Source organism: Ochlerotatus camptorhynchus, unplaced genomic scaffold, assembly GCF_037179485.1.
Source record: "Ochlerotatus camptorhynchus isolate MF236.1 unplaced genomic scaffold, CSIRO-AGI_Acam_v1.1 ptg000328l, whole genome shotgun sequence".
Taxonomy (NCBI): Eukaryota; Metazoa; Arthropoda; class Insecta; order Diptera; family Culicidae; genus Ochlerotatus; species Ochlerotatus camptorhynchus.
The window spans coordinates 6,146,981-6,174,171 of record NW_027040816.1 but is presented as its reverse complement, the minus strand read 5'-3'; the positions used below and the strand labels follow the sequence as shown (position 1 = coordinate 6,174,171).

General features: G+C 37.7%; 1 protein-coding gene across 6 annotated transcripts in view; it reads right to left on the bottom strand.

Annotated features, from left to right (window-relative positions):
* The window catches only part of LOC135708135 (calmodulin-binding transcription activator 1-like), a 592,813-nt gene that overhangs the window by 458,338 nt on the left and 107,284 nt on the right, over positions 1-27,191 (bottom strand). The window lies entirely within an intron of this gene.

Genomic DNA, 27,191 nt, shown 5'->3' with positions numbered 1-27,191 from the left:
TAATGAATCCTCCGAATTGCCCGGAATTGCGACCAGTCGAAAAATACTGGGCAATTTCAAAGCAGCGACTTCGACGAAGCGGCGGGGCAGTTAAGGACATCCGGGAATGCGGGAAAAATTGAAGAATGCGGTGATTCCGTGTCCGTTTCCACTGTGCGGGCGCCTTCAAGAGGAAGGTTCGTTCGAATTGGAGAAATGCAACCATCTAATGCTGTAACTTTGAAGTTTTAATAAAAGTACTGTAAAGCAACCATTTATAGACTTTTTAAACTGATTGAATCACGAATTACAGGTCTTTTTGTGCGTACCAATTTACTTTTGGTCAGCCTTTATTGGAAGGAAGAAGAATTACATTTCGTATTATCAGTCTAGCGAAACCAGTGAATACAATTCCAATCAGTCAGGTGAGCAAAGAGGTGTTTATGCGGTAGGCAGGATTTTTATATGGGTTGATTCATAGATTATAATTGATTTGACACCATTTATTCGATAATACAGAGAAAGAAAGGAAATGAAGAATTTAACAAAGATTTCATTTCTATTACAAGAGAGCAAATGATGTTCAAACAGTTGAACGAATCGGAAAAAAAGATTTGGCTTTCTCCGATTCGCATGAAACCTTGCATAATTGCTTGTTATGGTCACCATTTTGCTAAAATTCGGGCATTTTGGATCTCTTAACATTTCCAAAACGACGTCTTTGAAATTTAATAGTAAATTGTGGCATGGAAACGGCACTTCAGATCGAAAAGACGTCTGAGACAAAGTTGTGGAAAAATTTAATGTTTTCCTGGGGAAAATATACACAACATTGATTTTTACTAATTTTATGCAAAAAATAAACCCTAATTTACAATGTCCTTGTTCGATTTTTGATTTTTAGTATGTTTTCAAACTTAAGAAGAATTTAAGTTTTTGGAATGTTTAAAATTATGGAGAATTGTTAATTTACAAAAATCGTAAAATACGAAATTCTGGAAAATTCACTATTTGACTAAAAGTTCTTGTTCTGCGATTTTTGCTAGTTTTAAAGTGTGTATGGTTTTAAACATTCCAAAAGTTTGGATTTTTTTTTCAAAAATCGGGCAAGAAGATTGGGTTTTTTTTTTTTCTTTATTTAAGAGGTTAAATATTGGGATTCTAAATAAATTAAATTTGGGCTCGAAATTACTAAAGCAAAAATTTTTGTTATATTATTCCCAGAAAAACATTAGTCTTCTCTGCAACTTTGTCTCAGGCGTCATTTCGTACGTACTACAGTTTTTTTTTTATAATTTCAAGGACACCATTTCAGCGGTGCCGGTGATGTAGTGGTAACTGTGACTGCCTCTCACTCCAAACGGCTTGGGTTCAATCTCGCCGCAGGGATTTTCTGAGGTATAAAATTCGAGAAGGGAAATAAAGCTGTTAGGCCCAGGTCCATGAGTCAATAGCGTCGGTAGAGTTGGTCTCAGTACGAATAAAAATCAAGGAAAAAAAATGATTTATTGTTAGAATCTAAATTGTAGCAAAATCGGCGGATCAAAATAACACAAACCAGAAAAAAATACTAGTTGTTTCCATGTGGTCTGATAGCCATGTCATCATTATATATGTTGTAAGGTTCATTCCCTTTTAATTCTCCTTAGAATTCACTTTCAATTCGCCCTAACATTTCTTCAGAATAATTCCCAGTAATTCTTGTCACTATCTCCATAATATTCTCCTACGAACTACCAATCAATTCGCCTTCAGTTCTTCTTGCAATATTACGAGATGATTTTCTTAAATTACCTTGAAGCTCTGGAAGAATTACCTTGCAATACACCACAGAATTTTAGCCCATTTGGCATCTTCAAAACCTATAGACATAACTTAAAGTTATAGAATACTAAGAACCATACCAACAAGTAAAAAAAAAACAATCAAGTCCGAGGTCTTAAATCTTACTCCAAAGGGTTACCTCAGGGACATAATGTCGGCCTAAATATCCCTATATTGGGTCCGTACATAAAGTTCAAAGTAAAGCATTTTTTGCCAATTCTGCACTAGCAACCAAAAATATGACTTTTTATTGTCCAGATGGTGCATTGTCGTAAGAAAAATTTAAGAATCTAATTTTTTTATCGATGGGCTGAATCTTTAGATCTGTAGGCCAACATTAAAGCCATTTTCCCCAATTGAAGTTTAAATGTTCTCTATGTCAGAAATCACGAAGATATTTCCAAGTCCAAGAATCGGGCCGAAAATCCTAGCCTTAAAAAACTTTTTTTTTCTTATGTCCATTAATCTTGAATATTTTGATTACTTAGTTTGCAATCATCAAAAAAAAAATCATAGACCGAGATCTAAAAAAAAAATCTTAGATCCGAGATAGTTGTAATTCAACGTATTATTTTTTAAATTACTTTCTGAAAGAACTTCCAAGTTCAATCTATAACTTTCCAACATTTATTTATTTAATTTCTGTATCATCAGGCTCGTGGCCCCAATGATGGTTAGTTAACACTACATGTACATAATAAAATATATAGTAAAATCTAAAAACTACTCGTTACGATTTGTTCTCCATGAAATTAGAGCGGTAAATTTTCGTCGCAGTAGCTCACGTGACATGTGAAAGTCAAACACAGATGCAACTCAGTTGAATAATCTTTGAAGACCGATGATAGCGCTATGCAAGCCATAGTTAGTTCTAATAAGTGGCAATCGAAGTATCTGGTTGTTTCTCAAGGCTGCACATTGATGTTTATTTGTTCCAATACAGGGCAATCAACTCAATTCTGCAGAACATCAGCGACAAACATAGCTCTTAGAGTGTCGGGACGGGTGTTGAGAGGTTCTAGGTGTATTAATGAACAACGTTCCTCATAGGGGGGCAGCCTAAAAGGATTCTGCGTTGAAATGACTCGATTCGCTCAACTCCATTATGATAAAAAGGGTTCCAAACAGCTGCATCATATGCTACTAGGGTACTAGGGAACAGTATAACGATTTAAGGCAGTACATGTCAGTGAAATCTTTAGTTATCCTAAGGATAAACCCCAAAGATCTGGAGGCTTTGTCTACCATGAATGAAATGTGCTGTTTGAATGTCAGTTGTGAGTCCAAGATAATACCCAGGTTCTTCACGTGACTTGGTGACGTGACGTGACGTGGTTCAATTGAAATACCCAGGAGTGTGTAATTGAACTCTAAGGGCTCTTTTTTGCGAGTTCAAATCACACCAGTCATTGAATCTATCAATCTGATTTAGTAGAAACATAGCGTCAGCATGCTTTTGAATCTTGAGAAAAATCTTAAGATCATCAGTGAATAACAAACGAGCTGTCTCTAGCACCAAGTTCACATCGTTGAAATAAATTAAGAAAATTATTGGCCCGAGGTGACTTCCTTGAGGAATACCTGAAGTTTCTGGGAAAGCAATCGAATTGCAATCCTCAATAGACACACTGACTTGGGGCTCGTTAAGATAGGCTGGAACCAAGATAGTAGACATTGATTGATTCCTAGCCGTTCCAATTTAGCGATGGTGATAGCGTGATTGATCTTGTCAATTGCTGCTGATAGGTCGGTGTATATTGCATTGGTCTGATGTCGCTCAACTAGGCTTCTCGTAACGTACGAGGTGAAGCATAGTAAGTTAGTAGTCGTTGATCTTCATGGAGATACTGCTTACAAACAGTAAAATATTAATGATTAAAGTGCATCCTCTTGGATGAAATATTAAAATTTATTGTTTGCTGTGATAACAGTAGCTCCATAACAACTAATTCGAAGAGTTTTGAGATAACGCACAGCGACGTGATTCCTCGGTAGTTGTCTACATCCTTCATGTCCCCTTCCTTATGAACTGGATACATTTGTGCTTTCTGCCAGTGCTCAAACACAATCCGAAGAGATGACACAGAGGCTTCAGTAAACACAGACGGTATTCCATCTGGTCCGGGTTTGTGAGACGATTTCAGCCTGGGTGCTACCGATGAGATAAAAGCTTCATCGACCGGGATTTCGTTCAGTACGTGATTGTAGACGGGTACAGATGGGCACACCTGGGCACTTTCATTGGCACCCATGGTTAGAAATTTACAAGATATTTAAAGTTACTGGCAACACTGAACTATATCTGCGCCTTCTCTGTGTATGTGTCAAAGTTTTAATCATTGTAGTTGACACAATCTAATTTTTGATTTCATAACTTCAACCGTGAGTTTCCGGCGAAGTTCTGCCATGGATTCCTCACAGCGCACATATTTTCAAAACATTAGGATGAGCGAGGTCATCAAGGTGATGACCGTTACCAAGTACAACTGTAATCTACAGTTGTCGCGATCGGAGAACCTCCGCTCAAGACGATCGAACTGTTCAAAGATGTGGTGCGGAAGGCTTTGGTGTTTCAGAACAGTTTGATCGAAGTTGGGAAGGAGCTGGCATCGTTCCGGAGGCTGATTGAAAAGATGAACATGAAGGGACTGCTACTGGTCATAATACCGATTCGGAATGTGATTAGTGAGTTGGTTAGTGGGGAGAGCGAGACCCTGAAGGAGGAAGTGAAGGGAACGTTGTAGACGTTGGTAGATCGATTTGGGGCGGGGAGATTCGTGACGGAGCTGAAAGCACAACCGAAGGAGGTTAAGTGGAATTATAAGATGTTGATTGGTCAGTTGTTGAGCTTGAAGGTGAGCTCCTGAAAGGCGACATCGGTGAGTTGGTTGAAGGATAAGTTTAGCTCTCAGACACGACCCTGGTAGCCCAGCGCTTGAATTAGAATATTTATAGGCTTGGCGGATAAGAAGTCCCGGTGAAGTGTAAAGAGACCGATGTTTTCCATGGTGTCCAGCGATTGGAGCAGTCCGGTAAGCATTTCAACATCGCAATGTTTGTAATAATCCTCGTCGAACTGATTGGAACGCATCTTTTCGAACTCTATGAGGAACGAATTGATTATTTGTATTTGTATTTGTATTTAAAATAATTCATCTGACAATTTAGTCTTAATGAATGAAATTAGAGCTAATTTAACACAGACCTTATCCGATTTGCAAAACGTTCGGTTGGTTCATTGAGCTCGAAAAACTCTTCGACAGCCGTAAACGCACGAATTCACGCTGAGATTGGTTCGTTGTTCCCAAACATGGTTCGGTGAAAACTTGGTTGCAGTCAGGGTGGCCAGATTATTTGTTTTCATTATCGGTAGGTTCTCAAAACTTTTATCGGTAGTTATCGGTAGGCCGTCTTAAGAAGCATTTCTTGAAGCTTGAAACCCTTTTGAGCGGGGGGGGTATGAAAACAAATCACGCGCAAATTAGAGACTTTCGACCCGATGTTTTTTTGAATAGGATATACGCACCAGTATTGGCCATGTTACTATGTTGGCCACCTTTTGACGATATTTCACGTTGTTTACAATTTTAAGATGTTCAGTTGCGTTCAGTTTGTTGGAACAAATCATATTCATCGGTGTACATAAACATTTTGACCACAAAATGCACGAATATTGCAATTTAATCGCTTTTCTGATGTGTGGCCAAAATAGGAACCTATGGCCAGAAAAAGATCCGTCCTACAGCCATCGGTTCAATGATAAGAGTAATTCGTACCCCTTAAAAATATACGAATATTAACAATAACAATTAAGAATAACAAGTAAGTGAGAGTAGGACGAGCGGAACACGACATCAAAAAAGGGAGAAACAGAAAATAACATTAGACAGAGAAAGTCGATTAAACGTATAAAAAACTTATTCGTACACGGTAAGAAAAAAATGCCGAACGGCCAGTTCACTTTTACCTACTTTTGACTAGTTTGCCTCCTTTCCTCCTTCTAATGTTGTCAAAAACGCTAGAGCAAAACCACCCCACGGGGTAGTTAAGTTGACCCGCTTTACCTACTTTTTGGTTCCTGAACCATAGTGCCGAGATGAGTGAAAAGAACTTACTTTTGGGTACTTTTTTCTTACTGTTGCAAAACACATCGCGTTCGATCAAACTGACTGATTGCCTGGGGGGACGGGCTGCAAATCAGCCTACTGATCATTCTTGTTTGAAATTGGTTCCAAACGTAAACAAACCCTGTAGGTTTCTTATGGCTTATATAGGTTTGAACCAGTTATGCGAGGTAGGCGACGATTGTTCGTATTTGACCAGCCCAGTGGCAGGCGCGTAGGCAACATGTTATACAGTGACAGCGGACCCAGCTCAGCAAAATAAACGATTTGAGCCCGGGACATGCTACGTACTGTCAAACGCTGCTGTTAGTATAGGTCTTGTCACTGGCCTGTATTTGATAGCCACCTACTGGCTACAAGGAAAACAAAACATAGGTTTTGAATATTTTTCAAGATTACTAAGGCTGTGTTCCAATGGGGAATTTTCACTTAAATTTGACAGATATAAAAATTTACCTGCTATTCCAGCAGACTTATTTCTGAACGATCAGGAATCAATCTTGACATACACCTTCTCAAAAATCGGACGATCAACAACAAAGGGATTTTTGAACACTATTATTAATTTTCGAAGTGTAAAGTTTAAGGGAAAATTCACCAAATGGAAAACAACCTTAAAATCTGTGATTCTCGGTAGGAAAAGTGAAAAATCGGTAGTTTTGAACCTTTCATCTGTGAATCGGTAGGCATCCCAAAAATCGGTAGGACTACCGATAAATCGGTAAGTCTGGCCACCCTGGTTGCAGTAGCGTTGTATTCCGAAGAGATCTGCTCGGCACACGAAAGTTCAACATCGCAAGCAGGTCGGAGGCATCAGTTTCACCATTCAACAGCTTAGCAATAAGCAACGATTGCTGTACCTTCCATCGTTGTTCCAGTGTGTCTAAGCCCAACAGTCGGCATCTATCAGGATACGGCGGCAAATTGTCAGGATTACTCCACGGCAAGTTTTTCAGTGCCAGACGAATGAACCGTTTCTGAACCCGTTCGATCCTTAGGCACCACGTGACATGGTGAGGATGCCATTTTCCAAAATTGGACGGACAAGTTCACAGTACATCTTCAAACAATGTGGATCCGAAAAATCCTTCGCATCTTTGGATATTTCCATAGCCCATTACTTTCGATATGATCGCTGAACGGTGTAAATCAAAAGTCATTTTTGTGTCTAGTTGAACCCCTAAATCAGTCACGCCGCCGTCGATATGATAGTCAAACAAAATTGGATGTACCATGCGGTGAAACGTGATTATCTGACATTTTTCCACGCTAATAGTCAGTTTGTTTCTCTAGCACCAATCGGCAAACAAAGTCAGCGAGTTTTGCAGAAGCCAACAATCTTCTTGCGCACCACAAAGTACAGCTTTAAATCATCTGCATAGACCAGTTTGAATCCTTCGCCCAGAATCAAAGCAGCATCGTTGAAGAACAGAATAAACAGCAACGGTCCGAGATTACTACCTTGTGGAACTCCAGACTTGTTTGAAAACGTCGAAGATACACAACACTCAACCTTCACTCGAAGTACACGCTCTGTAAGGTAGGAATGGAATCCAAGCAACACAGAACGTCTTAAAGGGGTCGGTGTCCATACATAGACCACCATCTGGCCGTAGTAGTTTTATCAGTGGTCGTTAACCATTTTTGAGTCCGTAACGCTTCACCACTTCGTTGATCAGCCAACCGACATTCACTTCCTTGACTCGTTCCTCATCGTAACTGACATCGATGAATTCGCCTTCGATGATCACTCGGACCATGTTCGGAGGTAGAATCTTCACCGGTGATTACTTTCCTACCATCGACAGCGCCCCAGCTTTTAGAGGTGTTCTCTGGCCGGCACTGCTTTTCGCCAGAGTCATCATAGGTACTTCTCTCCATTTGTCCGATCGTTGGACTATCGTACCCCACCTCCACCAGGGAAGTCTCATTCAGGTTGAAAGTCTCACTAGAACGCTGGTGACGCATCTTTGACTGAGTCAATGGCTTTCGGGAGAAAATCCTCCTTGAAGCTTTCATTAGAATTTCAAGAGCATCTGGACCAGTTTCCTCTGATGATGCACGCTCGCTTCGTTTACTTACCACCTTCACCATTGTCCTGTCGGAAAATGAAAGTGCCTCTCCCGGAAAACGTTCTCGCTCGAAGCTTCGATTCGCTGGCCGAGGCTGTTGCTTATTATGTCATCTTTGATTCGGGTGAGAGTCTTCCTTTTTATTTGTTTATCTTATATTTCAATCAGTATTCTTAAAAACTTTACCACATAAGGTCCCAAAATTTAAATTAAGGAGCTCGGCTAGCTTGAAGGCTGCCAATTTTGTTTACTGAGTAGAAGGACACGGGTTTACTCCCTGGGTCCTCCAAAATAGAAATTACTACACAGCAAAAAATAAATTTTAATATTACATCCAAAAGGATGCACTTCAATCATGTCGAAAATCTCATGTAATTTTTATGGTCACATAAATAAACAAATGCAGTAAAAGCAGCGTAATGTCAGTTCATGCACTGTATTAATGATAATTTTGTCCTTTTTGGCAAGTAATATCACACCATATTTCCACCATGCATCCACTTTAATGTGATGTTAATATTAATTTTGTGCTGTGTATGTCATATCGCTTGCTTAAGCGAATCCTGACCCATCACCTACCCAACTATCCAACTCCTTAGCATCTGTGGGGGCGTCGGTGAGTCGTTCCTTTTCCCGTAACGGAGAAGATGGACGTGGCCGACAATGGTAATTGTCATGTTTTTCCTGTTCTGAACTCTGATTGGAGAACTATTCACTTTCAAATAGTTTTCCTTAATCAATTAGAATAAGAACGCTAAAGAAGATACATGACAGTTACCAGTATGCAATCTACGAATTACTCCGTTACAAACACAACGCAACGTATAATTTCTATTTTCAGATAGCTTCCAAGTTATTCTCCATGAATCTAGAGATATTTTACATTTAACGTGCAAGCATTGTACAAATTACAACAAATGTCAGCCGTTCTGAACTTGACCATTTGTTCAACGTGATGCTGAGTTGTTTCATGAAATTTGAAACCCGCTTTGACATCAATGTTTGCAATAAAATTCAAGTGATTTTAGCGATTTAGCATACTGGACCTGGAGATTATTAAGGTCCCAATACTATCGTGGGTTGCATATCAATATTTAAAATTTATAAAGTGGTCAGATGTGTGGAAGAAATGCTCGTTCTGGTGAGTTCTTGTAATTTTTCCAAAATTTATGCCATGCTATTACTTCTTTATGACGTTTCATGAAAAATAAATGTAAGATCTACTAAAATATATTTTTAAAATCTATCTGGAATGTATGTGAAATTTTGAATTAATCTAAATAGAAGGGTAGTTATAAAAGCGTCTCATGATATGTTAAAAAATAGCAAAGCAATTTCCGTAGTCCTCTTGATCCGTTCTACAAAGATTTCTTCATCCGTATTGGAATAATTCTCAAGACTACTTTTTTAACGCGGAAATCCACATTGAAAATTCAGATACCTAAGGGAAATGGCTCTAATGTTGGCCTATGGATCTAAGATTGGGCCCATCGCTAAAAATTTGCCTTTCATCAATTTTATTTAGATAAACGCGTCATCAAGACGGTACTAATGGATATGTTTGGTCGCTATTGAAAATTTAGTCGATTGCTGAATTTATGTATGAGCCCAAATTAGGGGCATTTAGGCCGACATTACATCCATTTCCCCCTATATGAGCTTTTTCTTAAATTATCCAATAGGCATTTTGTTTCCATTACACTTTTCCCATGTTCTATTCTTCATGTGTTTTGAAATCTACAATATGCTGATATTGTTCTAACGTTAGCTCTTCGAAAAATTCTCACTATTCTTTCCGAAGCTTCTTACTGCCATATTATGACCATTCGAAGTGACTCCAATGATCTTCCCGATGCTACCACTGGCTCTTTTCGTCCTCGTCGTGTCTTCTTCATCTCCTATCCGAATCCCATTGTCTCGAGCTCAAGAGCATTAAAGTGGAAGTGATTTACTGATAGTTTTATCATCCAACACTTGAGAAAATTAACTTCTTTTATGAGCACTAAAAAGGGACATTTCCGTAAGTGTGTGTGTGTGAGAATGTGTGCTTTTCACTCGGCTTTTGTCTTCCGAAAATCTCCCTGTAATCTTGTCTCGGCTTGGTCCCACATCCCGTGAATGTCGGTGTGTACCTAGCTATAAGACATGTACAGATGGAGCCTTCTTTGGATTTTATTGCACTTTTTCACCCGGCCCAAGACGACGGAAGGAAGCAAAGTTCAGGAACAAAAGGAAGCAAATCTCTTTCGAATCTTACACCCACACCCACCCCCTTGATTGGGAGGGATTATACAACCTTGCGCCCATTTGAGCTTCCTGTTTCCCATCTACAAGCATTCATTTAGGTGATCGGAACCGAAGCAGTGGAAAGCATCGAAGATATATATGGAGTCTAGACTGGAGAGCTCTGACTCTTCACCGAGACCCCGGAGAAAGGACGTGCATCAACCGAAAGCACCTACATCGCCGACTGGCCGAATGGATGATGATGTGGGGAGGGAATCATGTAATTCAATAAGCTTCCAGTAGATATATTAATTCCTAACTCATGAAATTGATACCGCCTAATAGATCCCTTTCAATTCCAGGGCACAATGTGCCGTAAATATTCCTCACTCCTTCCCGTTGGTGGGTGGCACCATGGTAATTAAGTCAATTATCACTTTTTTTTGTGTATTCATCGCTCGCTCGATTTCCGATGTCGGAAAAGGGGAAAGACACTCTTCCTTTTTACTGCCTATAATGATAGAACATCATCATCTTTGTTTTCATCGTCGAGTTTTGCTGCTACTTTTTCCCTTCAAGCTGAAAAGGTAGCGAGGGGACGGAAATCAATTGACTCTCATTAATGCCTTAATCTAATAGAGCTTATGAAAATGGAAATGATATTGAAAATGGTTCATTTCGTCGGTCCTTCTTTTACCCATTTCTGTAGCACACACTCACACTCATACAGCAGAAGATATGGGTAGCAAAAATGTCTTGTTTTCGGAACTAGTATTGGAATCTTTCCCCATCTTGCAGCAGCAGCAGCAGAATCAGCTACGAGCATCGAGTTTCAAGTTAAATAAATGTGCCTCATTTTGGAACGAGATTCTTCTCGTGATAGTTTCTATGATGATACTGTTCTCCTCTTGGAGAAGTTGGTCGTACACCGCGCCGGTTTGCATGTCTCTCTGCTACTCGTTCGGGAACGTGAAGTAAGATGAAGTTTCGTTGGAAGTTAATTAAAAATATGAGTGTTGAAATTTTAGTCAATTATTGGATCGATTGAAAGTTTTCCATTCCATGTAAGGTAAGAAATGGGGTTCATGCTTGACGAATGGGATGGAGGTTGTAGGTTAGGTTGGCAAACTACACTTGAAGAATCGTGGCTACTCAAATTGTAAGTTGATGTTGGTTTCATTGTTTACAATGAACTTTGTGATACATTTACTGACAAGATAGTTTCGTTTGATTGGATTTTTAAAAAAGATGCGAGAAAATGCATGAAATTGATAATCCTTTAGAGGGTGATAGGGCAGGACAAGTTTAAAAGTTATTATCTATTCATCCGATGGAACTTCAATAGTTCTAGATAGAGCTGGAATTAGGGCGTAACAGCCTTTGTAAACAATGACTTCTCTCGTTGATTTCTCGGAATTCAAGACACGCCTACACAAACCTACATATCCATCGGTTAGGAGGAGTCTTCCTCTACTCGATGGTGATGTCGATTTGCCAGGGAGAGCCATGACTTCCGAGAAATCATCGAGAGAAGTCATTGTTTACAAAAGCTGTTAGGCCCTAATTCCAGCTCAATCTAGAGTTATTATCTATTCATCCGATGGTATCTGTATTGTTGAAGTTTGAAAAAAGTATGAACAGCATAAAAGAAGGCAAAATCATGTTGATGCAATGTTCATCAAAGACGTCAAAATCGTTCCTACAATATGTTCCGATAGAACAGCTCATTTAGGAGGAGAAACCAGTTTTCTCCAGAATCTTTCTTACTTTCTTCTAGGCCAGATCTGCCTGTTGGTCCAAGGCATGATGTATATTTACTTCTGGATGAAAAATCATAAATTTTGAGCCGTCGGACGAAGTTTTGGAAGTGTCCATTTGAACCATATCGGAACCGGTGCTAGCTATCCTAAATGACCAAATTGGATAAATCGTGGGCAGGAGTCGGTACAAAAATGGAGTTTTGACAGCGAGTTGTAGTCTGGATCTTTTTAGACCGTAATGCACAATGTGTCAATTTTTTTGGAGCGCCACTCTCAGAGGTCAATGAAAGCTTCTTTTAACAGCAAAACGTTCATTTCAGAATGTAAGGAAAAATGAACAAATTTCAGGTCTCTATCATATTTCGTTACAATGTTAAAGCTTTTTAAAATTGACGCCGGGTCTAAACCGTACTGCACTAGGAAGGATAAGATAATGATGTGTACTCAATTTTTTTTAATAATGTTCATGCCGCTGAAATAAACATTGATTAGTTTAAAAAAATACTTTTATATGAAATATTGCTGAAAAATATACGTTAAATGCTGTAATTTAGCCAGTTTTTTTTTCAACAAATTCGAATTATTTGATACTGTTGTAAAGATACTTCTCGAACAAAGTATGTCTCTGATGTAGCATTCTGGCACTGTTGTACTTTTTATAAGAAATTAAGATGATAAAATATATTTTAAGGCTGTAACTTTGCCAGTTTTTGACCAAATTCGAATAGTTTGTTATACAGATAATTATGTGTACTAAAAACTTCAAAAACCATAACATACTTTTGAAATAACATTCTAACATTGTTGTGTTTAAAAAGTGCTTTTTATACGAAATTTTAACGAAAAAAAATCACATTTAAGGCTCAAATTGTGTTATTATTGGACCATTTTGATACTTTTTAGTATCGTTGTAAAGATTACTAAGTCAATTAGAAAATCAAACCTCACCCTAATGCTCATGCGTGCCACTGATCACGGCCACCGTTGTATGAGTCATTTTAATTGAGGTGGAATTCTTATGAAGCCGGAATTCCTCCAGCACTGCATGGCTAGCTCTTGTAGGATCAGGACAAAGACATCAAACCTAGGGCGGCTTTTCAAGAGCTTTAAGTAAGTTCCTATGAAATTACTGAAAGTGCCAAAAAATTTAAAAAAAAAATCTTCTAAACACTTATAGAATGCTAAAAAAGATCCGAAATAACAGGACAGCTTTAAGTGGAACTTCAGGGCAGTTTAAGGGTTGAAAAGTTTAAAGGGAACAGCTTAAATGAAGTTACAAGAAAACTTGTGGCATGTTCTGAGGACAATTATTGAAAGTTCCAAGAGAACTTGTCAGAAATTCCAAGAATTTGACGGAAGTCCCGAGATCTTTTTGAAATCCGTTAACTAATCGAAAGTTCCATGAACTTTTTAGAAGTTCTGTGAACATGTCGAACTTGTCAGATGATCCGTTAACTTTTCAGACGTTCCGTGATCTTCACGGATATTCTGCGAACTTGTTGGTTCTGCTTTCAAGTGCCAACATGATGCGTACTACAAATTCGGGATAGTTTACTATACTGAGAAGGAGCGGATAAAGGACAAAGAAGAGTCCAAGCGGCTGACGCTACTGAAGGAAAAACAATAGAAAAAAGCAACGGAGTAGAGGGCACCGATGAAAGCGGAAGCTAAACTCCAGCGGAAGAGTAACAAGAACGCATAAACTATGTCTTTCCTAATATTTTAATGTAATTATTCAATTATGTAATGCTTCTTGGCTCCGTGGAGTCCTTTTGGACATTTGAGCCTAACAAATAAAACTTCTTGGAAGGTCCATAATTGTCGAAAATTTCATGAGCTTCTCGGAAGTCCCTTTAAATTGTCGGAAGATCGGTGAGATTGATGGAAGTGCCATGAAGTTCTCGGGAGTTCCATAAACTAGTCGGAAGTTTCGTAAGTTTTTCGGGAATTCAAGGAACATGTTGGAAGTTCCGTGAACTTTATGGAAGCCCAATGTACTTGTCACAAATTCCGTAAACTTTTCGAAAGTTTCTTGAACTTGTCAGAAGATCTGTGAACTTGCCTAAGATCCGTATCCTTCTCGTAACTTCCATGAACATATCGGAAGTTCCGTAAAATTCTAGAAATATCCGTAAACTTCCCTAACGATCCGAAAACTTCGTGGTAACATGCTCTTGTCGGAAGTTCCATTAACTTCTCGGAAGTTCCGTACGTAGCTTCAAAGATTTCTAAAAAACATCAAACATCTCTGCTGTTTCTTTGGAACTTATCTGAAGGAAAGCTTCAGAGAAGTTCAGGTAAGTTCCAAGGGAACTTTAGAGAAGTTCAGGTAAGTTCCAAGGTGACTTTAGTGCAATTCCAAGGGAACTCAGAATTTTTTTTTTAGATCTTTAACAAGGTGACTTTTAGTCCTGGGCTGATTCGTCTCCGCGGAACTCAAATCTCTAAGTGAACATGAGAGAAATTAAAAAGGAAGCTTCAGCGGTCTTTAGAGGTAACTTCAGAGAGTTTCCCTGGAACTTTCTTAAATTTCTTCCGGAACTTCAATAAAGTTTTTGGGTAGTTCGAAGCTTTTCTGAAGTTCCCTCAAACCTTCTCTGAAGTTTACGAGATGAACTAGCCTACGGCTAAAAATCCCAGAAATAAAGTTTAAAAAAAATCCCTCGGCACTTCTTTAAAGTTCCCTTGAAACTTCCCAGGAGTTCCCTCGAAGCTTCCCTGAAGCTCCCTCAGATCTTCTCTGAAGCATCCACAGAACTTCCCTGTAGTTGCTCCACAACTTTCCAGAAGTTCCCTTCAAGTTTCCTGGAATATTTCCTGGAACTTCACTTAAGTTTCCTTTGGACATTTTTAAAATTTCCATGCGACTTTCACGAAGTTCCCCTAGAACTTCCCTGATCTTCCCCTTGTACTTCCTTGAAGTTTCCTTCAATCTCTCAGAACCTTCTTGAAATTTCCAGAGGACTGGAGTAGGCTGTGCGTGTGAACGGACGTGACATTCGATTTCTCCGTTGTGTTTTTTTATATAAATCTATTCGGCTGCTGATCTGTAGAATATCATCCGTGGATAACTCAAGAACCAATGAATCGCCACTAAAATCGAATTTCAAGAATGGTCAAACAACGAACGTTGAGCCTTTATCAGAAGTGAAGTAGGGATTTTTCAAATAAATTCTAAAAGAATCTGGACCAGTTCTTGTTGATCCCCGTGAACCGTCTACGACTGGTACTATAACGTCAAGAAGAAGGATGATTTAAGGACAGTATATGAAAACACTACGAGGCAGCTTGTTGCAAGTCCACTTGATTCCTTCAGTAAGATCTTTCCTTTATATCTATTTGTACTTCATATCCATTCGTGTTTACGGTACGTCATTATCAGCATTAGTTTAAAAACGATCCCTGCTGCAAACCTTGCTCCACATCCAACATTCCAGTGCTTTCTCGTAGAAGCGCAGAGGACCTTTCGGTTTCCTTCACAGCGAGTATCACGTCAACACATTCCTTCCCATTCCCTGTATGACCTGCATTCGAACTCGGCCGACGCTGGTTTTTGCTAAGTATAAGATCTCTAGCTTTTACACATTGAGGATGAATGTTAGTCCCAAACATCATCTTTTGGTTCTCTGTGTGATTGCAGCTAATCTGGCAATAACAGAGCAGCAACCGTGGGCGGTCAATCATGCTCATGCTCAGAACACACTTGGAATTTCCAGAAATTCCTTCGGATATTCCCCGAAATTTAGAACGTCCCTGGAGATACCTTGGAATTTCCCAAAAGCTTCCATGAAAGTTTTCGAAATTTTCCTCGTAATATCCAACATGTTTCCTCGGATTTATTAGGAATTCCATATTTGTAATTCAGGGTACATTCTAGGTGATGTACGCAAGCTATGTCGGTAACCAAAATAAATATTGCAAAACCTTCCAACTCTATTTAAAATCCAGCAGATTTAGATCACCTTGTCTCTTTGCGAAGTACAATGACTTGCTTGTCTCTTCAAGTTAATCCCAACTTTCCAGAACTTTCCTCGAAACATCCGAGAAGTTCTCTCGAAAGTTCACATAAGTTCCCTCGGAATTTTCCTGAAATTCTCCCGAAACTTCCCAGAAATTCCTTTGGAGGTTCCTAGCAGTTCCCATGAAACGTCCCAGAAGGTTCTTTAGAACTGCTCAGAAGTTCCCTAGGAATTTCCAAGAAGTTGCCTCGAAGCTTCTTAAAAGTTCCCTTTTCATAAGTTCTCTCAAAACTTCCCTTAAGTTCCTTCAATACTTCCCAGATTTTCCCAGAAGTTCACTCACAACTTCTTAAACGTTCACTCGAAACTTCCAAGAGTTTCCCTCTTAACTACTCATAATTTCGCTCAGACCTTCCCAGAAGTTCCGTCGAAATTTTCTGCTATGTAATCAATAGCATTTACATATTGGAAAAAAAGTTTATTCCTAACAAACTCGTAATTTACTTTGCAGAGTTTACTTTACGACACTTTATATCAAATATTTGTTTTCCCTTTTGAGCAATTCCACGCCAAATGACGAATCGGAAAAACCTGACCTTTTCCAATTTGCTTGAAAATTGGCATAGTTGTATTTATGGGCAATAATTCACATTTTTTCTAAAATTCGACCATTTCAGATTTTGGATTTTTTTTTTCAAAATGGCGTCTTCAACATTTTTTAACAAATTGTAGCACGTAAACGTCACTACTGATCTAAATGACGTCTAAGACAAAGTTGTAGAGAAAAGTTATTGCTGCTCCACAGAGAACTTCTAATTTGGCGAAGTAACGAAGAAGAAGAAGAGTTAGTGCCGGAGCTGTCAACTGCTGTACACTAAAATAAATCTGAAAGTAAAATCGAACACAAGCTTTAAATAATATTAAATGTAACATGTAAACTGTTAAATTTTTAATTTATATTATTAAAATTCTAAATTTTAAACTGTTAATACTTTAAATATTAAAATTTTTAAATGCAATGTTTTTGAAAGTAAGTTGAAAGTTTTTAAAATGCTTAAGTTAAAAATTTTAAATGTTAATTTTACATTTGAAATTTTTATTTTCCAAAGATTAATAAATATTGAATTCAAACTTTTAATGTAAAATTTAAAATTTGAATAATTTCGTGTTAAATTTCAAATGTTAAATGTAAAATGTTAAATGTTGAATCCTGTAGGAAGCTTAATAAGTATTGCGAATTGCGTTATTCAATTTGTTGGATCGTACCGTTGGAAGGAGATTCTTAAATTCCCGTGGATTTCACGTAAGTGCCTTTGCTTTCGGGTCCGCCCCTCCGTTTTTGGCCCTTCATACAGCGATATTGTGAATTCAGATAAGTAGCTCAATTTGATCTTGCTATTATAAGTGGAGCTGCATACAAGACAAGATGTTCAAAGGGATGGTGGCTACCTTATTAATATTAAATTACAAATGTTAAATGACAAATTTTAAATGTTATATATTAAATGTTAAATATTAAATTTCAAATTTTAAATGTTAAATATTAAATTTCAAATTTTAAATGTTAAATGTTAAATATTAAATTTCAAATTTTAAATGTTAAATGTTAAATGATAAATTTAAAATGTTATATATTAAGTGTTAAATGTTAAATGTTAAATGTTAAATGTTAAATGATAAATGATAAATGATATATGTTAAATGTTTTATGATAAATGATAAATGCTAAATGCTAAATGATAAATGATAAATCAAGAGCAAATTTTCATTACGTCGAATGTAACAAAGGTAAACAAAGTCGAGCTATCAGTGTCAATCGATTCTCCTGCTATTACACTACACTCAAAAAATTCCACACGTCACCATCATGTGTCTCACACTTAATTTTGCGCTTATTGTGAAACACATCCATTTCATGCGTGAATCTTATGTTATGAATGATGCCTATACACTATGGATTTGAATTGAGACACACTTGGATTCTATGTGCCTTATTTGGTGATATCAATAGCTTTGCACATCATAGTTCAATATTCTACAATATTCTACTTTATCGACTTCTACTTAACCGACTCTAAAAATGAATCGACAATATATAAACAGAACTGCCAGACGCCAGAGCTTTCACATATCTTTTTAATGGGTCTGATTTGGGATTCGATCATGGACTGTTGGGGTATGCTGCTGCCGGAGTCTTCGTTCGATCTCACTGTACCAGGGTTGTTCTCATATATGAGGCGGGTTGATAGGATAAAGTCACAAGTCTTGTTTTCGATGTTTACCTTTCTGAACAAGCAATTCTTATCGCATTGAAATGCAAAACACTTTAAATCCATCTGTTTTGAACAGTAGTGTGATTTAATGTGCAATACACTTGAATAGATAGTGAAAGATTTTCAACATTTCAAAGTTTGAAACACTATAAATTAACGTGTATAACACATTGAACTAAGGTGAAATACACTTAAAGTAAATGTGATTGTGCATTTAAAAAATCAAGTGTTTAAACACTTCGATCAAACGTGTGGAATTTTTTGAGTGTATATACTGTCCGAATATAGGATCAAATCCCATTTTTAAATTTATTTGCCAGTCAAATTGCTTTTTGACGTCATCACCTTCCGATCAAAATAGTTTTCGATGTTACTTAAGTCACCCAATTTCTATGGAGATGCCGTTTGACTTAAGTAACAGCGCTGAGAAACCCGTGAAAAGTGTACGTTCGTCGTTTCGCTTTCTCATTATTAAAGTGAATAAATCGAACTGTTTGTTGCTAAGATGATTTCGGTAGTCCTAAAATGATGAATAAGCTGCACGTAAGGAGACGTAATTGATAATTCTCCCGAATATCCTGGTAAATACACTTTGACTGAAGTAACAATAGGGGCCACCAAACGACGTATAATAACTTTTGACTCAAAAACCAGTATTTTTTAGCATGAAAGCTAGCGATTTGCATTTGTATGATTAAAATCCGGCTAAATATGTTAAACATTGCAATCACTATGAGATTATATGTGCTTAATTGGAAATAGGAATAACTTTTCGGTTATCAAAACAAAACTTATTTTTTTCTCGGATCGGTGCGAATATTACTCACGACATAATGAAAATTTGCTCTTGAAATGTTAAATGTTAAATGTTAAATGTTAAATGTTAAATGTTAAATGTTAAATGTTAAAATTTAAATGTTAAATGTTAAATGTTAAATGTTAAATGTTAAATGTTAAATGTTAAATGTTAAATGTTAAATGTTAAATGTTAAATGTTAAATGTTAAATGTTAAATGTTAAATGTTAAATGTTAAATGTTAAATGTTAAATGTTAAATGTTAAATGTTAAATGTTAAATGTTAAATGTTAAATGTTAAATGTTAAATGTTAAATGTTAAATGTTAAATGTTAAATGTTAAATGTTAAATGTTAAATGTTAAATGTTAAATGTTAAATGTTAAATGTTAAATGTTAAATGTTAAATGTTAAATGTTAAATGTTAAATGTTAAATGTTAAATGCTAAATGTGAAATTTTAAATTTTAAATGTTAAATGTTAAATGTTAAATGTTTAACGTTACATGTTATATGTTAAATGATAAATATTATATGTTAAATGTTAAATGTTAAATGTTAAATGTTAAATGTTAAATGTTAAATGTTAAATGTTAAATGTTAAATGTTAAATGTTATATGTTAAATGTTAAATATAAAATGCTGAATGTTAAATGTTATATGTTAAATTTATAATGTTAAATGTTAAATCACCCAAAACGATAAAATGGTTCTCAGAATTTCGTAAAAATTGGTACCGTAAAACGGGGTAACATTGATAGTTTTTTAAAGTATATTCTAAATATTTTTTACAGCAATGAATGTTTTTCAAAATTTATATTTTTAAAACAAGTATGTACTGAGGATCCAAGAGTAAATTCCTTAGTAATTTGTTGAATGAAAATTAAAGCATTTGCACTATTTTTAAAGTTTTGTGACCGAACTTCAGTATTTTGATTTGGGGTTACTTTGATAATGCTCGATGAATGTTGAAAAAAATGAGTGAAACTCAAACAATTTAGTTCTTTAAATATGAAACTTTGAATGAGTATATAATCAGAAAACTTCATGAGCAATAAGAATACAACATTGAATTTGTGATGGCTGTATCGGAAATACATTTCATAAGTGATGGTTTGAGTGCTTTTTTCAAAAAGGCGAAAAACACGAAAATGGTTTTTTTTTTTTTGTAAAATATGTAACACATACTATATAAAAACTATATAAGATATCAACAGAAATACTCTAAGCTACAATATGGAACCAATGTTTCTTAGTTGGAAAAAGCACAGCGAGTAAATTTATTATTTATATTATACTATCAAAGTTACCCGCATTATCAAAGGGATATCGGTAGTTTTGTTCATTATTTTGTCATTGGTGACCATTTCCATGTTGGAGTGGTCCAAAAAATCGTTTTTTTTTCAAAAATAACATTTAAAAAAAAAATTAACTTTTGAACCACTGGACCAATTTGTAAGACCAAAATATCAAATGAAAGGTCATTAAAAATACTTTAATGGAAAAGCATAATGATGTTGAAAAATTAGGATTTTGTATCGAAATACATTGATTGTATTTCTTTTTTTTATGGTTTTCATGGTTTGTAGACGGAAGGCGCAATATTTTTTCGTTTATTTTTTTCCTTGTAAATTTAGGGATTTTTACACAACGTATCAAAAAATCAGCGATGTTTTTTTTTCGTTTTTGAGTTTTATTTTTTTATGAACTTATCAAGTTTGGGTGTTTGCTCAATACTCTCATGCGACAATACTACCATGCATCTCCATTGATTTATAGCAACTGTAACATGATTAAAAACAATTTCCAAAACTTCTTATTCTACGATTATTGTTCTTATTTAAGAGCCCAAAGTTTTCAATATTTATATTTTTTAGGCGAGACTTTGTTTTTCTCTACAACTTTCTGTCAGTCGTCATTGCGATTAGAAGCTTACGTTTTAATTAAAAATGTCATACATGCTATTTTGAAAAAAAAAATGCAAAAAATACCCAAATCTTTAGCTCAAATGTGAATGATTACCCATAGCCAACATTTATAAAAAATGTAATGCAAATTGAAGAAGGTGGAGTCTGATCGATTCGTCATTTGACGTGGAACTGCTCAATAGATTAAATCTATGGCCGACGGAATCCAATAGAATACTTTAAAAAATCTGAAAACGAAAATAACTATATTCAACTAAACCCGACGTTGGCAGCATATACATAGGCCTATCTCGTATGTACTCGATTTCGTCGGCTGTTGGATGATCTGTATCGTTGCACGATCTCATAACTCTCATGAGCATTTCACAATAAAAACGTACTTTTAAGTATTGTTTATTCTTGACGTAGCTCATTCGCAACTATCTTTAATGTTAAAGGTACACGGGAACAAATCAAAAATCCTAAATGAGAAAAATTACTCATGATTTCATGATCATAGCGTATTTTCATGTTATGAAAATACACCATGAATAATATTCATGATATCATGAGCTATGTTTGAGTAACGAACCCAAGATTCCCGAAATCATGAATCATCCGAGTTAAAATCATGAACTAAATTCATGAGTTTAGCTTTTAGTTTTGAAACCAAAACATATAAAAAAATAAAGCAACAGGCTGGATTCAAACCAAGAACCTTCTGATCATTAAACTCATACTTTGACCACCATACTATCAGTACTTTTATAAGATGGAAGGCAAAAGGCGTATAATGTAATGCGGTGAACACGGGTTTCCAGGTAACGATTGAAGCGGTCATGATCAGGCTGCATTATGAAATCATGAATTTCCATAACGAAATCATGAATCATTGTTATGATTTCATGAGATGGCAAGTTTTTTGATTTCATGATTTTTTATTCATTAAAATGGAATCAGATTTTTTCCCGTGTAGTTCCACGTTTGATTAGGCTATATTTCGCATCTGTTATGACTCAACTGTCACTTTCAGAGCACCTAAATTTACATGATTTTTTTCTAAGTGTGTACGTATTCACAATGCTCAAAAACTCAAAAAATCTCCAGAGAATTCCCGTTTTATAAAACTTTCTAATCAATACGTCCAACAAAGTTCTCCTCGATTCACGGCAGTTCGCCACGGGAAAGCCTCCCATAACCTTTGCAATTTATACCTTCTCGACTGCATTTTCCGATTTACATGACAGAAATGATTTCCCCGAGCGTCTCTTACATCGCCCCACCTGTCGTGTGTCGTGTTGTGAGTAAGATTAATCTGACCGGGGCATGAACTTATTCGATTCAACCACAGTAGGACGAATCTTGCTGGAACGCAGGAGCATGTCTACACGATAACTTGAAAGTACCCCTTGAACAAAAGTGGCTCAACTCATTACTTCAAAATTACCCATTTAATAACCATATGTTGCCCATTAATGAATAAGTGCTACCCATTAAATATCAATAATGGGTAACAGTTATCCATTAAATAAAAAAAAACTCATTTTATTCAAAATGAGTGAAATTTTACTCATTAATGGGTACTTTCAAGTTAGCGTGCAGTCTAGATCGGCCACGGTAGCAATCGTAAATATGCGAAGTTTATTGAAGAGAGTGATTTTTTTTTCTTTTCGCTTGAACTTGATGGTAACGTGACTGACTATATTGTATAGATGTTACGCACCACCGGGGGGTCTTTATTCCTAAACACTGACAGGCTGACGGTGGCGGTGTGCTTTGTTTATGGAAGTTTTCTACTCGAATTCGATGAGGTAATCGAGCGTGTCGTGGAACAAGGTGTTGAATTAATTGAATGGTAAATTTGTGGCTAATCGTGTTTGGCAGTAAAGAGGAATATTTTATTGGGTGCTTTTGATGCAACTGCAATGTGATTTGAACGGTTGATGGTAATTTCTTGCATAATTTTTCATATATTTAACAATTTAAGTGTTATAACTCAAAATTTTCACGTCTTAAAATTTGTCGAACAAATTCCCTGAGGGACGGTACATGTTTCTACTTGCAACAACAGACACAGAAATAAATTTATTAATTTTCCCCCTATGCCTCGATGCCATTCTTACATATGAATGATCTTGGAAACGAACTGCTTCCCATCAACCGCCAACAAGACATACAAGAATCACAAGACTGGGAAAATACCCAAACGGAAGACATCGTTCCTTTCAAAAAAATATACACATACAAACAGTAAGAACAGAGCAGAAGTTAACTGAAAATCGTGAGCGGAAATCACGATTTTTCCCATTTCATTCCGCCCCCCACCCTCCATCCATCAACCGCTTTCCTTGACTACATTTGTCTTGAAATTTCGCGCGCACAAGGGACACCCAATCTCCCGGCGATGATCTCTCCTTCCTCTCGGCGTCTTCGGATCAGAACGGAAGGCATCAGAGAGTGAGTGCTAACGATTGTACATCACTGATTAAATATTTACACTAAACGCAGTTGGAATCGAAAGCAGTTTGCGAGCGCGACTGTTTTATGCCGGGAGGGAAAAATAGAAACATAAAACCAGTAACATGTACCGGCGGCATTTAGCAAATCAAGCGAAACAAGCATCACAAGTTTCACTGCCCCAGCCCAAGTGGGTGGTTGGGTGGACTTTTGTATACCGAGAGGGGTTTTTTTTTTTTTTTTTTTTTTTTTTTTTTAATATTAATTTATTTGTACAGGCTCAATCGAATAAACTTTACAGAGCCGAGTTATCATTTTCATTATACATGATTATTGTCTTAAATCTAGAGTTAAAGGAATTGAACCGATTACTCGCGGTCGTCTCGAGGTTAGTGGAGATTTACAATTTTTTGGGTGGGGAAAGGGAGAAGGAGGTTTGAAATATGATTTATTATACAAATATTTAATTAATCCTAAAACATGAACTTATTTCTATTCATCTTGAAAACAAACATTAAAAAAAAAACTACACGCACAATACACAAACTAAACACAAGGTTAATCAAACTTACAATCTAAGGTTAGTATTCTTAAAGTAAACATATATGAGTTTCATAAACTCCAGGTCACGTCTAGCCAAAATATCCCGAACTGGAACATTAGGTTGTCTACCTCGAGCCCGAAGGGAATCGCACAGCTCAGATCTGACTCCACGATGCTCAGCACAAGACCAAAGGATGTGATCGGCGTCTTGGTAACCTTGCCCACATTCACAGAGATTGCTGTCTCCCAGCCCAACACGAAACAAGTGAGCGTTTAACGAATAGTGATTGGACATGAGGCGAGACATCAGACGAATGAAGTCTCGACCCACATCCAACCCCTTGAACCAAGGACTCTTCGACACCTTAGGGATGATCGAATATAGCCATCGTCCCAAACTCCCTTCACTCCACTTATTCTGCCAGCTGACGAGTGACTGTTGACGATAAATGAAGAAAAATTCATCGTAGGCGATTTGTCGATCGTAAATATCGCCTTCCATAGCGCCCACCTTAGCAAGTGAGTCAGCCATCTCATTGCCCGGAATCGAGCAATGAGATGGGACCCATGCAAAGGTGATGACAAAAGATCTTAAAGATAAAGCACTTAAAAGCTCTCGTATTTTCATGAGAAAATACGAGGAGTGCTTTACCGGCCTCATGGAGCGAATAGCCTCGACAGAACTGAGACTATCCGTAAAAATAAAATAATGATCTGGTGCAAGTGAGGCGATCGTTTCTATCGTATAATGTATTGCCGCCAGTTCAGCAACATATACGGAACAAGGAGCTTGAAGCATTCGAGAGGCGCTATGAAATTCGTTAAAAATACCAAAACCAGCGGACGACTCTATTAGTGATCCATCTGTGAAGAACGATCTTGCGGAATCAACTTGGCCAAACTTTGCAGCGTAAATTGACGGAACAATCATGGAACGATGATGTTCTGGGATTCCACGAATCTCCCGCGTCATAGATAAATCAAAACTAACTGAATTGCCGAAGTCGGAGAAGCATACACGATGAGGATTATGCTGTGAAGGGCTGACATCCTGAGTTATGTACACGTAGTACAATGACATAAAACGAGTTTGAGGGTTTAGCTCAAGAAGCTTCTCAAAGTTTTCGATTACCAGTGGGTTCATAACTTCACAACGGGTGAGGAGCCTGAGGGACAATTCCGAAAACCGATCCGATAGTGGCAACATGCCCGCCAACACTTCGAGACTCATCGTATGAGTCGAGTGCATGCATCCTAACGCGATACGAAGACAACGATACTGGATACGTTCCAGTTTGATGATGTGAGTTTTAGCCGCCGACTGGAAGCAAAAACTACCGTACTCCAAAACCGATAAAATCGTTGTCCGGTACAACGTTAGAAGATCTTGCGGATGAGCTCCCCACCACGTTCCGGTAATTGTTCGGAGAAAATTGATCCTTTGTTGGCATTTTCGTCTCAGATACTCAATGTGGGATCTCCAGGTGCATTTGGAATCGAACCAGACCCCAAGATATTTGAAAGACATGGACTGAGTGATCGGCTTACCCAAAAGTTGAAGCTTCGGTTGTGCTGGGCTATGCTTCCTAGAAAAAACGACCAACTCAGTTTTCTCCGAGGAGAATTCGATACCTAGCTCGATAGCCCAAGTAGACAAATTATCTAAGGTATCCTGTAAGGGTCCTTGCAGGTCGACCTCTTTGAGCCCTGTCATTGACACTACTCCGTCATCTGCAAGTTGTCTCAACGTGCAGTTGTCACTTAGACAATTGTCAATTTCTCTGACGTAGAAATTATACAAAAGGGGGCTTAAACATGAGCCCTGGGGGAGACCCATGTAACTAAATCGAGAAGCTGTAGAGTTTCCATGAGAAAAGCTCATATGTTTCTCTGACAGCAAATTGTACAAAAAGTTATTAATTAATGGGGAAAGGCCACAAGCGTGGAGTTTGTCTGAAAGGACTTCAACCGATACTGAATCAAAAGCCCCCTTAATATCCAAGAACACAGAAGCCATTTGCTCTTTTTTAGCAAAAGCCAACTGGATTTCTGTGGAAAGCAACGCGAGACAGTCGTTCGTTCCCTTACCCCTACGGAAACCAAATTGAGTATCTGAGAGTAGGTGGTTCGTCTCAACCCATTTGTCGAGGCGAAAAAGGATCATTTTCTCCAACAATTTTCGAATGCACGATAACATCGCGATGGGACGATACGAGTTATGATCTGACGCGGGTTTTCCAGGCTTTTTAATGGCTATAACTCTCACTCGCCTCCAATCATCTGGAACAATATTGAACTCCAGGAACTGACCAAACAAGTTCAACATGCGCCTCTTAGCGACGTCTGGGAGGTTCTTCAACAAGTCGAACTTGATCCTATCAGCCCCCGGAGCCGAATTGCGACACGAAAGGAGCGCGAGTGAGAGCTCCAGCATTGAAAAAGGCTGGCTGATCTCGTCTACCGAATTCATCGTTTCGCGAGGAATCATCTGTGCCGGCACGGAATCAGGACATACTTTTCGCGCGAACTTGAGAATCCACCGATCCGAGTACTCCTCGCTCTCGTTGTTTGAAGACCGGTTACGCATCCTTCGCGCCGTGTTCCAAAGCGTATTCATCGACGTTTCGCGCGATAAACCGTCCACGAATTGCCGCCAGTATCCGCGTTTCTTGGCTTTGATGAGGCTCTTGAGTTCGTGTTCAAGAGTCGAGTACGCTTCGAAATACTCGGGTGTTCCGCGTTTCCGGAAAAGCTTAAACGCGTCGGACTTTTTACGATAAACCTCAGTGCATTGCTGGTCCCACCAAGGGGTAGGAGGTTTCCTACGAAAAGACGTTCCTGGAACCGGCCGAGTTTGAGCTCGAAGCGCGCTGTCCAAGATCAGATTGGAGAGGAAGTTATATTCCTCCAACGGTGGAAGCTCTTCTACCGACGACACGGCTTCATCTATCGCGGTCTTGAACGTTGTCCAATCGATATTACGGGTGAGGTCGTACGCGACGTTAACGGATTCCGACGGATTGAACCCACTGGCAATCGAAATTTTGATCGGCAAGTGATCACTACCGTGGGGATCCTGGATCACATTCCACGTGCAATCCAACGATAATGAATTAGAGCAAAGTGTGAGGTCTAATCTACTTCCATTTGAGGATGGACCAGCCAGACGTGTTACTTCTCCATTGTTAAGAATTGTCATATTGAAGTTATCACAGAGGTCATATATCAAAGTAGAACGGTTGTCATCATACAGTTCCCCCCAGCCTGTACCGT